General features: G+C 29.6%; 1 pseudogene; it reads right to left on the bottom strand.

Moving 5' to 3' along the window:
• Positions 1–10,194: 10,194 nt before the first annotated feature.
• Positions 10,195–11,215, bottom strand: LOC114075211 (annotated as a pseudogene).
• Positions 11,216–11,833: the final 618 nt, after the last annotated feature.

Below are 11,833 nucleotides of genomic sequence, written 5' to 3'. Positions count from 1 at the left end.
CGATATTCTTGGATCGGAGTGTCACGTTTCGACACGGTAGTTTTGGATCGGAGTGTCACGTTCTGATACGATAATATTAAAGGAAAATATGTTGAATTAATGGAAGATACTCAATCTCAAAGAACTCAACTCCCAAAATGGTTTAGTTTGGAGGCATGAGTCCTCATGTGTGATTTTGATACCATTGACTTAATACGTGCTTACTTTATTGTTATTGACACTTGTTCATGTTGTTTGTTGCTTATCACATGTTAAGTGCTATAGTTGAGTTCATACTATTATTCTTTGTATATTAGTTACTATTTCAGGTTGACCGATGATAATTACTCAGTACATGTTGCCTCGTACTGAGCCCTACATGTTTTCTTCTTTGTTTTCCTTTTATGAAATGCAGCGAGTGTACCTATGACTTCTGATTTCCCTCAGTTCTAGCCAGTCTCCCGCATATCAAGTTCAAGGGTGAGCTATCCATTCAAGCTCGTGTTGGGTTCTCTCGGTCATGACATAATGTCCTATACTTTCGGACACATATCATTTTATTCTTTTATTTTGGTGTATTTGATATTCTTAGACTTAGTATTGGAGATTAGATGTCCTTGATGTGATGACTTTCAGGTTTTGGTAAAATGATATTTAGTAACATTTGAGTTTCCGCGTTATGCTTGTATTTTGTAAGTTAGGTTAAGTTGGTTGGTTCGCCCACTTAAGAGGTTAAGTGTGGGTGCCACTCACGACTCGTTTTGGGTCGTGACAATATACAACCTATGTTGTAAAAAATACCACAGAATTATCCGCATGTGCCTCAACAGAAAGAATATATGTGACAATATATGTCACAAAAAAAATAATATGGTAACATATGTCACAAAAAGAAAGATTTGTGGTAAATATGTCACAGAAAGGAGGGAGATATGTGGCAAAAATACATTGTCACCAAATATGTGGTAACGTTTCAAGGATAGATTAATCAATAAATTGAAAGATTTAGGAATGTAAAAATATCAAATTGGACCAAATTTTAGTACATTGAATCATAATTAAGTAATAAAAATATGTTATAACACTTGGAACAACAATTTACAAGGGTGTTATATAAGTATCGTTTGATGGTATGATGAACTAATGATATGATAGTTTTTGTAAAAATAATTGATAGGATTAATGAAAGTTGTTGTTTAAGAACATAATTACATACTTATACATGTTGTATGACTATATATTAGTGTTACATGTTGAATCAGGTAACAATTTAATTGAATTAACCCCAAAAGACACATTTTAGGATATACATATGTAGCTGACATATATGTTGCAATTTTCCAACAGAACGTGCATATGTCGCCATATATGTCACTTCAAGGTTGACTTAATCGATAAATTGAGCGACTTAGGAATGTAATAATGTCAAATTGGACCAAACTTTAGTACTTTGGATCAGAATTAAAAATTAAAAATTAAAAATATGTAATAACATTTGAAACAACGATTTATATGGGTGTTATATGACTATCATATGAAGTTACTTAGTCATTCTATGATGAACTAGTGATATGATAGTCTTTGTAAAAATAATTGATAAAATTGATGAAAATTGTTGTATTAGACCATAATTTTATATTTAGACATGTTGTAAGACTATATATTAGTGTTACACGTTGAATTAGGTGACAATTGAATTGAATTAACCTCAAAAGACCATTTTATGATATATATATNCATATGTTGCCACATATGACATGTCTGTTGTAATTTTTCCAACAGGATGTGCATATGTTGCCACATATGTCACGTTAAGAATGAGTTAATCGATAAATTAAATAATTTAAGAATGGAAAAATATCAATTTAGACATAATTTTAGTACTTTGAACCACATTTAAGCAATAAAAATATGTTATACCATTTGGAAAAATGACTTACAAGGGTGTTATATAACTATCATATGAAGTTACTTGTATGATGAACAGTGATATGATAATCTTTGTAAAAATAATTGATAGAATTGAAGAAGGTTGTTATATTAGACTTTATTTTTGTACTTAGACATGTTGTAAGACTATATATTAGTGTTACATGTTAAATTTAGTGACAATTTAATTGAAGTGACCCCTCAAAGACCATTTTATGATACACATATGTTGTCACATATTACATTTCTGTTGAAAATTTCCAACAGAACGTGCATATGTTGTTACATATGTCATTTCAATGATGGTTTAATCAATAAACTGAACAATTAGAATGAAAAAATGTCGAATTGGACATTAGTACTTTGAACCATAATTATACAAAAAAATATGTTGTAACATTTGAAATAATGATTTATAAGGGTGTTATATAACTATCTTATATAGTTACTTGGTCATTGTATGATGAACTAGTGGTATAATAGTCTTTGTAAAAATAATTGATAGAATTGATGAAGGTTGTTGTATTAGACCATAATTTTGTACTTAGACATGTTATAGGACTATATATCAGTGTTACATGTTGAATTAGGTGACAACTCAATTGAATTAACCCCCAAAAAATCATTTTATGATATACATATGTGCCATAAATGACATTGTAATGTGCCATAAATGACATTATTGTTGCAATTTTCCCAACAGAACGTGCATATGTTGTCACATATGTCACTTCAAGGATGACTTAATCAATAAATTGAGCGATTTAGGAATGAAAAAATGTCAAATGGGACAAAATTTTAGTACTTTGAATCATAATTAAGCAATAAAAATATGATATAACACTTGAAACAATGATTTACAAGGGTATTATATAACTATTATGTCAATTGCGAGATGGAAGTCATATGTTGCTACATATCTAGTTTATGTGTTGCAGCTTGTGTAAGTTATATGTTGCAACATATGTCTATTCTGTTGCTATTGAAATGACCATTCTGTTGCTAGATATGGCTATAAATTGTTCCAATAGTCAATTGTTGCAACATATAACAATATGTTGAAAACACGAATGCAAATTATTGAAAAAATTGCAGGTACCCAGATGATGATGAATGATTTCAAAGAACTATTAATTTTACATATCAAAACAATGGTGTGGCACCCCAATCATTTATGAAGTAATTCCAATTGATACAAAAAAAAATTTGATCCACTGATTAAATTAATTAAATCAGATTCAAGAAGAAGAAAATTAATAAAGGCTAAAGGGCTAGTAGTCAAGACCAATAATGTACGAAAAGAAGAAGAAAAAGATAAAAAGAATGGGAAGAAAGGCAAGCAAAAAAGAAGAAAAAGAAGAAGAAGAGCAGCGAGAAAAAGAATACAACGAGAGGTGGGGGGAAACTATTTTATTTTCCCTTTTGGTACAGCTTGTTGGTGGCTTCCCCCTCATTTTTGTTTCCACCAAAATTAGTTAAATAAGGTTTTCGTCAATTTACGCTTTTACCCTTCATTTAGTTCAATGGACCAAACTATAAACTTATAAACTTGAGGGCAACTCCACAATCCTTAATCCTTAATCGCATTATTGTCACCTACACCCAATAATTAAGACTTATGTCACCGTCCATTTATTTTGAAACCTTACTGTCACCTTTTTCTGAAAGTCCCCGTTTAGTGGTTTAGCTTTTGGTGAAAGATTGACAAGAGCTAGTCAAATACTTTTTAAAATGTAATTAAGTAAATTTGGGACCAAATTAACATTTTTAAATTTTCTAATCTTTTATAAAATGTAAAAAAACATTTCATTTTTTCAACTTTTATAATTCTATCCAAAGAATTTTTCTTTTAAAAAGTAAATGAAAATATAATTTTCTTTTCTTCTTCTCCCAATGTTCTCTCTTCTCTTCTTCTTCCTCTTTAGAAAATCTGAAAATCCGACTATCAAAACAAATATTCTCCCCCATTATATTATCTTCCTTCTCATCTCCATTCGTGACTCTCTTCTCTTTCTGAACTAAAGATTGTGTTCGACTTAAAATGGATAAGTCGTTTTTTTGAAGATATTTTACAATTTTAAAATAATAGTAAGCTTTTTTCTTGGGTTACTGAATAATAAATCACTCTATAGATGTGAAAAATAAATAATAGTGTAATGGTACCTATTATTTATTGTTTTAGAGAGAAAATTAATAAAGCCAAAAAGCCATAATTTTAAGAAAATGTATATGTAATGGTAACATTCAGTAAAAATTAATTTTTTGTTGTTTTTGTTATTCTTTTTGTGACCATTTTGTTCATATGATTTAAGAAATATAATTTTGTTCAGTTGTCCAACAAATATTTAAAGTGTAGGAGATTGAAAAATTTTATTTCTCAATCACTATCTATAATTAGTGAAAGAAAAAAACAATGACTACTGCTCTGTATCACACTCAAACCCAAAAGGCAAGGAGAACAAGAAGAAGTAGGAGAAGGACCTAGAGATAGAGAAGGAGAAATTGAAAAAGAAAGCGAAGAGAAAGAGAAAAAAGTCGAAGTCGTCAATTGTGATGTGAAGCAATAATATCCACCATTGATTAGATTGATGGTTATATATATCATTGTGAATTATCTTTTTTGTTGATAAGCTGTATAAAACAATTGGTGAATTATTTTTTTGCCGATAATATTAATGATTTTTTTCGTTGAAACAAATGTTAATTATGATGGAAAAGAAGAAATATGGTGTATGTGGCAACATATATAACCTATGTTGTAAAAAAATACCACAGAATTATTTATATGTGCCCCAACTGAAAGGATATATGTGGCAACATATATAACCCATGTTCTAAGTAACACCACAAAATTATCTACATGTGCCCCAACAGAAAGGATATATGTAGCAACATATGTCACAGAAAGAAAATATGTGGCAACATATGTCACATAAAGAAGATATGTGATAACTTATGTCACAGAAAGGAGATATGTGGTAACATATGTCACAGAAAGGAGATATGTGGCAACATTTCATTGTTACCAAAGTGGTGTCTGTGACAACATATATAACCTTTGTTGTAAAAAACACTATAGAATTATCTGCATGTACCCCAACAAAAAGGATATATGTGGTAACAGATCTCACATTATGAATTGTCAAAAAAAAATTAAAAAAATAAAATAAAAATGTCTAAAACAATCGTCCCTTCATTTTCCCTCTCTCCTCTCCTATATAAAAGGTTATTTTGTTTCATATTTCAAATTTCATTTATTTAACTAATGTTCATTTTCTTTTCTCTCTTTTCTTTCTCTCGTTTCATTATTTCTATACAGTTCAAATTGTTGCTATGTTTTCTACAACATTAGTGGTAATGTGTTGAGATTTTCTTCTACAATAAAGCGTCGTTGCCCTCATCATTTCTAGTTTATCGTTGATATCTACTAAGATAAAATTTAATAGTTATTGGTATTAAAATATGACTTTTTTTTGTGGTTTTTATCACTTATTTGTTTGTAGGATGATTGTATTGTTATTTTTTTGATATATTATATGATTAAAAAATTCATTTAAGGATGTAAATGTTGCCACATATGGCATGTCTGTTGCAATTTTTTCGACAGAACGTGCATATGTTGTCACATATATCACTTCAAGGTTGACTAAATCGATAAATTGCGCGATTTAAAAATGAAAAAATGTCAAATTAGATCAAATTTTAGTACTTTAGACCATATTTAAACAATAAAAATATGTTATAACACTTGGACAACAACTTACATGGGTGTTATGTTACCATCGTATGAAGTTACTTGGTCATTGTATGATGAACTAGTGATATGATAGTCTTTGTAAAAAAAAAAAGATAAAATTGATGAAATTTGTTGTATTAGATCATATTTTTATATTTAGACATGTCGTATGACAATATATTAGTGTTACATGTTGAATTAGGTGACAATTTAATTGAATTAACCCCAAAAAGATCATTTTATGATATACATATGTTGCCACATATGACATGTTTGTTGCAATTTTTCCAAAAGGATGTGCATATGTTGCCACATATGTGACTTCAAGAATGAGTTAATAGATAAATTGAACTATTTAGGAATGAAAAAATGTCAACTTGGACCAACTTTTAGTACTTTGGACCATAATTAAGCAATAAAAATATGCTATAACACTTGGAACAACGATTTTAAGGGTGTTATATAACTACCATATGAAGTTACTTGCTCATTGTATGATGAACTAGTGATATGATAATCTTTGTAAAATCAATTTATAGAATTGAGGAAGCTTGTGATATTAGACTATAATTTTGTACTTAGTTCTGTTGTAAGACTATATATTAGTGTTACATATTGAATTAGGTGAAAATTTAATTGAATTAACCCCTCAAAGACCATTTTATGATATACATATGTTGCCATACATGACATTTCTGTTGCAATTTTCCCAACAGAACGTCCATATGTTGTTACATATATCATTTCAATGATGACTTAATCAATAAATTGAAAAATTTAGAATGAAAAATGTCGAATTGGATCAAATTTTAGTACTTTGAACCATAATTATACAAAAAAAATATGTTATAACACTTGAAGCAACGATTTGTAAAGGTATTATATAACTATCATGCGTAGTTACTTGGTCATTGTATTATGAACTAGTGGTATGATAATTTATGTAAAAATAATTGATAGAATTGATGAATGTTGTTGTATTAGACAATAATTTTGTTCTTAGACATGTTGTAGGACTATATATTAGTGTTACATGTTGAATTAGGTGATAATTTAATTAAATTAACCCCAAAAGATCATTTTATGATATACATATGTTGCCACATATGACATTCTGCTGTAATTTTTCTAACAGAACGTGCATATGTTATCACATATGTCACTTCAAGGATGACTTAATTGATAAATTGAGCGATTTAGGAATTAAAAAAATGTCAATTTAGATAAAATTTTAATACTTTGAACCATAATTTAGCAATAAAAATATGATATAACACTCTAAACAATGATTTACAAGGGCATTATATAACTATCATGTCAGTTGCGACATGTAAGTCATATGTTGCTACATGTCTAACTTATATGTTGCGGCTTGTGTAAATTATATGTTGCAACATATGTCTATTCTAAATCTATTGAAATAACCTTTTTGTTGCTACATATATCTATAATTTCTTCCAATAGTCAATTGTTGTAACATATAGCAATATGTTGGAAAAACGAATGCAAATTATTAAAAAAATTGCACGTGCCCGGATGATGATGAATGATTTCAAAGAACTATTGATTTTTACATATCAAAACAATGGTGTGTGACCCTAATCATTTATCATTTATAAAGTAATTTCAATTGATAGCAAAAGAAATATGGCCCACTAATTAAACTAGTTTAATATAATTCAAGAAGAAGAAACGAAGAAAGCTCAAGGACTAGCAACCAAGATCAATAATGTAGGAAAAGAAGAAGAAAAAGCTAAAGAGAACGGAAAAAAAGACAACCAAGCATGCAAGAACGAAGAGGATGAAGAAGAAGAGGAAGAAAAAGAATACGACGAAAGGTGGGGGGAAATATTTTATTTACCCTTTTGGTACAACTTACATGTGGTTTCCGCCAGTTTTAATTCCCACCAAAATTGATTAAATTAGATTTTAGTCAATTTACCCTTTTACCCTTAATTTAATTCAATGGACCAAACTGTCTACTTATAAACTTGAGGACAACTCCACAATCCTTAACTATTAATCACATAATTATCACCTATACCCAATACTTAAGACTTATATCACCGTCCATTTACTTTGAAACCTTACTGTCACTTTTTTATAAAGTCCCAGGTTTAGTTAGCTATAGAAATCATGTTATCATATATCATGATTTGACATAGAAATATTTACTCGATGTTCAATAAAAAATATTTTTTATGTTGATGAAAAAATGTTTCACAAAAAATGACCTGATTTGACTTAATATGAAGTTTTAAGAATATAAAAAAGATTTTTGAATCTTGTGGTTCTAAATTAAAGTTAGGTCAAATGTACAAAATTATTTTTTGATCTTGTGGCTTTAAACATGTCACGTGGAAAGCATAAATTAAAATGTTACAAAAAAAAAGTGAGAGGTTATTCTTTTGAAGCATACTAAAAATGAAATAAGTTCATTCTTTTTTAAACGAATGAAGTATATAATATAGTACGTACATGATATGCATGAAGGTCAAAATATAAAGTTTGATAAATGAAAGACAAATGACTTAAAATGACATATGTAGTCATCCTAAATTTTTAAATAGACATTTTAACTATGCGAGCGTTCTATTACCCCTAAAAAGTTTGAAACTTATATTATTACATACTTTTCAATCAATTTGAGATTTTGAATGACAAGTGTTATTGTACACCAATCATTGTGTGACACATCTTAATTTAATTTGAAATATGATTCTTTTTTCATTTTAACTTTTTCTTTATTTCTGTGCTTCTTACTTTTCGACTTATTATAATTTTATACTTTCATTTTAAATCGTATATCATCTTCCACCCCTACTTTCAAACTACCTCTCCTTTCCTTTTCTTTCGTTTTTATTTCTTCTTCTTCACCTCCCACCCTCACCTTAACCCACCCCAATGTCAACTTGAGTCCCTCCATTTTGTTTCTTTTTTCTTCTTCGGTCAACTTCTTTTCTTTTCAAAACTATACTATTTTCTAGACTTTGTTGAGTTATTGATAACAAAACTAATTATTTTTCTAAGAAAAACAAAATTTTGAAATTATCGTCAATTAATATATCACATTTTCATATAACTCCAAAACTAGAAATGATAATTTTGAAACAATCATAATTTTTCAAAAATTGAAAAAGTTAAATCAAAATTTGGATTAAAAATTAAATAATAGCTACTAATCATCTTGAAATCTAATGGGTTATCAAATTGATTGAAATGTTATAAAATATATAGATTAATTTTAAAATTGAAGAGAGCTAAACTAATAATAAAAAAGGAAGGTGGAGATGTGGTAAAAAGTGACATTGAATGTGAGAAGCTACAATGAAGATGACAATGAATTTTTGAAGAAGAAGGAAGAAAGAAAAAGAAAAAAATAATAAGGAGAAAAAGTTAAAATAACAAGTAAAACAAGAAAATATATTTTATAGCAAAGTACTTGTAAAAATAAAATTATATTTGTTCTTTTTGTTTGTTCACGCTCTTTAAGAGAGTGCATACACTCTCCATGCCAGGTAGAAAAAAAATGATATAATATTATATTGTTTAGGGGGTAACAGGACGCTTGCATAGTTTATGTGTCTTTTTGAAAATTCGAGACAACTTCAGGTAACTTCAAAAAATGCATTTGTTTTTTTTAGAGAAAATGTTTTGTAAAATACTCTTATTTTGACCGAATTTGTTGTTACGATACCAAACTTTATGGAGAGTCTTTTACCCCATGCAATATTTAATAGTTTATTTTAAAGCTATATGTGTGTCCACGGGGACACATTACTATTTATGATGATGCAATATTTATGATGTCCACGTGGGCACATATATACTTTTAACATACACTATTAAATAGTACAGGAAGATAAAAGGTTCTTTTCAGAGTTCGGTATTGTTACATCAATTTCGATCAAAGTTCAAAAATATTTCGCACCTTTTCCTTTTTTTCTTATAAATGGATAGCTTCCTAGTTCATTTTCTCTTTAATTTTGAAATTATATATGACCATCGATAACAATTGATATTTGATATGTTATTGAGCACAAGTTGATTATTATGCAATATTACTATCATTGTTGAGGCTTAGATAAACAGTCATTTGATAGTTTTTTATGTTACGCTCTTAAATTATAAATACTCCTAATTTAAATCAAACAATAAAACAAGTAGTAAAGTAAATTCAAAGGGAGAATATTGGAATTAGTGGATATTATAGAACAAAATTCAAAAGGAATTGAAACGAAAGAAGGAGGAAGATGTTAATTCTTTCTCAAAGAAGTCGGGTGCAAATATATTATTATATACATAAGTCAGTTCAGATTCATATTTCTATCAATTTTTTATTATACTTCACGAATTTGTCAAACACTAGGTGTTAATATAACATATAACAAATAAATTATAAATTAAAATATTAGTATTTGTGATTCTCAGATAATTTGATGAATGAATTCATGTTCGTAGCCCACTCTTCTTTATATAATTGACGTGCCATATTCACGTTAAATACATTAATGTCATATCATAATTATTTTATAAATATTTTTTATAAATTATTAACCAACATTATTTAATAAAATGTAAATAGTAACAATTTGATTAATTTTTGGCATTTAAAAAGTGAAATTGCATACATCTAATTCTCCCTATTTCACTATTTCATGACCAAAATCGCCGAAGGGAGGCAACTCCGACGTAATCGGCATTTTTGCCGACAAAATCACATAAACTTCTCCCCTCACCCGTCTTTATATTCGCCGCGCACCTTCACTATTTTTCTTTCCTCCTCCAACCTTCACAATACAACAACCTAAGCATCCTCTTCCCATCACTTTTGCTCTATTTCTAGCTTGTATATCTGCCGCTGTAGGCGAACAAAGGAAGATCTATCAGCCTTAAAAGATAAGGCCTTCGTTATTGTGAATATTCGTTGAATGACCTTAGACTTGTGTAGTAGCTCATTTCTTGCTTCAATCAAGCAATTAACAAATTGACCAACTTGAGCCAAAGTCAATGCATTCGACTCGTGAGACTTAAAAATCTCATCGTAATGCTGCTTAGTCTTCCTCTAAGTTGCACTAGAAGACTTGGTAAAAGGGTATAAACCCACCAATTCCTCTTTCTCATTCACAACCCCATAATCCTTTTTCCTTCCTCTTCACTATTCAAATCGGGTCTCTTCTTCTTAGCCCCTTTCTTTTTCTTCATCCCCTCTTTATCCTTATCCTCTCTAATCCTTTCCGCATCATGACCCCACTCAATCTTATTTGGGGCATCATCACCCAATTCATTACCAAACAGTTTAGCCCGTTAAGGTGAATTGAAAGGTAAGATCTCGAGAAGAATAGAATAGGTGAACTGTATCGGGTCAGATTGATGTCTAATCTCCGTTGTTCATCATTCTTAGATTCTTGTTGTATAGTAAGTCTTTTTCGACTTTAACTAGGTGTTGATCGGTGCCATTTATCTTCTTCTTAGTAAGCTTAGAGAAAAGAGAAAAAAAATGGTGAGAAAACAAAATGAGAAAGTGAAGAAGAAAAACAATAAAGGGGACAATACTGATTGTTGCTGGTGTTAAGGTGCGTGAAGTCACATACATTCGCCAATGCAACCATCTAAAGGACACATAAGCTTAGTCAATGGTAAGAGGGATTTGTTAAATTGTGTTTTATTGAGATCAAGGGTCAAGATGACAAATGGATAAGTAGAAGGGTTAGAATATGGGAGGCATAGCAGGTATGAGGATAATAAGATCCAAAAAGTCGAACAATCATAGTCGCAAAGAAAATCTTCTGTTAGGAAAGCGATCAAAAAATAATCAGACAAAAGAACAATGAGATAAAATAGAGAGAGAACACGACGCGTATTAAGCAAACATCACACTTCCTCAAGCTAACTCGAAGGGACACAAACATCACTTAAATGAATAAATAAAGACATCTCTCGAAGGACTCGAGATCTATGATGATAGATAGGGCTACAGAAGACGCCCAAACAACGGGTACGATGAAGCAATAAAGAGAGCAAAATATCACAATCGACCAAGGTAATAAATCTACAAAAAAAATTGCCTCGATTAAAACCAAGGAAACACTATGAACACGTATAAGATACTATTGAATCACTTATATTGTAACATAACCACCAAGGATGTAACCCAACAAACCGTGACAACTTTGCATCAGAGAAATG

This window comes from Solanum pennellii, chromosome 1, assembly GCF_001406875.1.
Source record: "Solanum pennellii chromosome 1, SPENNV200".
In the NCBI taxonomy this organism is placed as follows: domain Eukaryota; kingdom Viridiplantae; phylum Streptophyta; class Magnoliopsida; order Solanales; family Solanaceae; genus Solanum; species Solanum pennellii.
The sequence above is the reverse complement of the archived record's forward strand: the minus strand, read 5'-3'. Positions and strand labels throughout refer to the sequence as shown.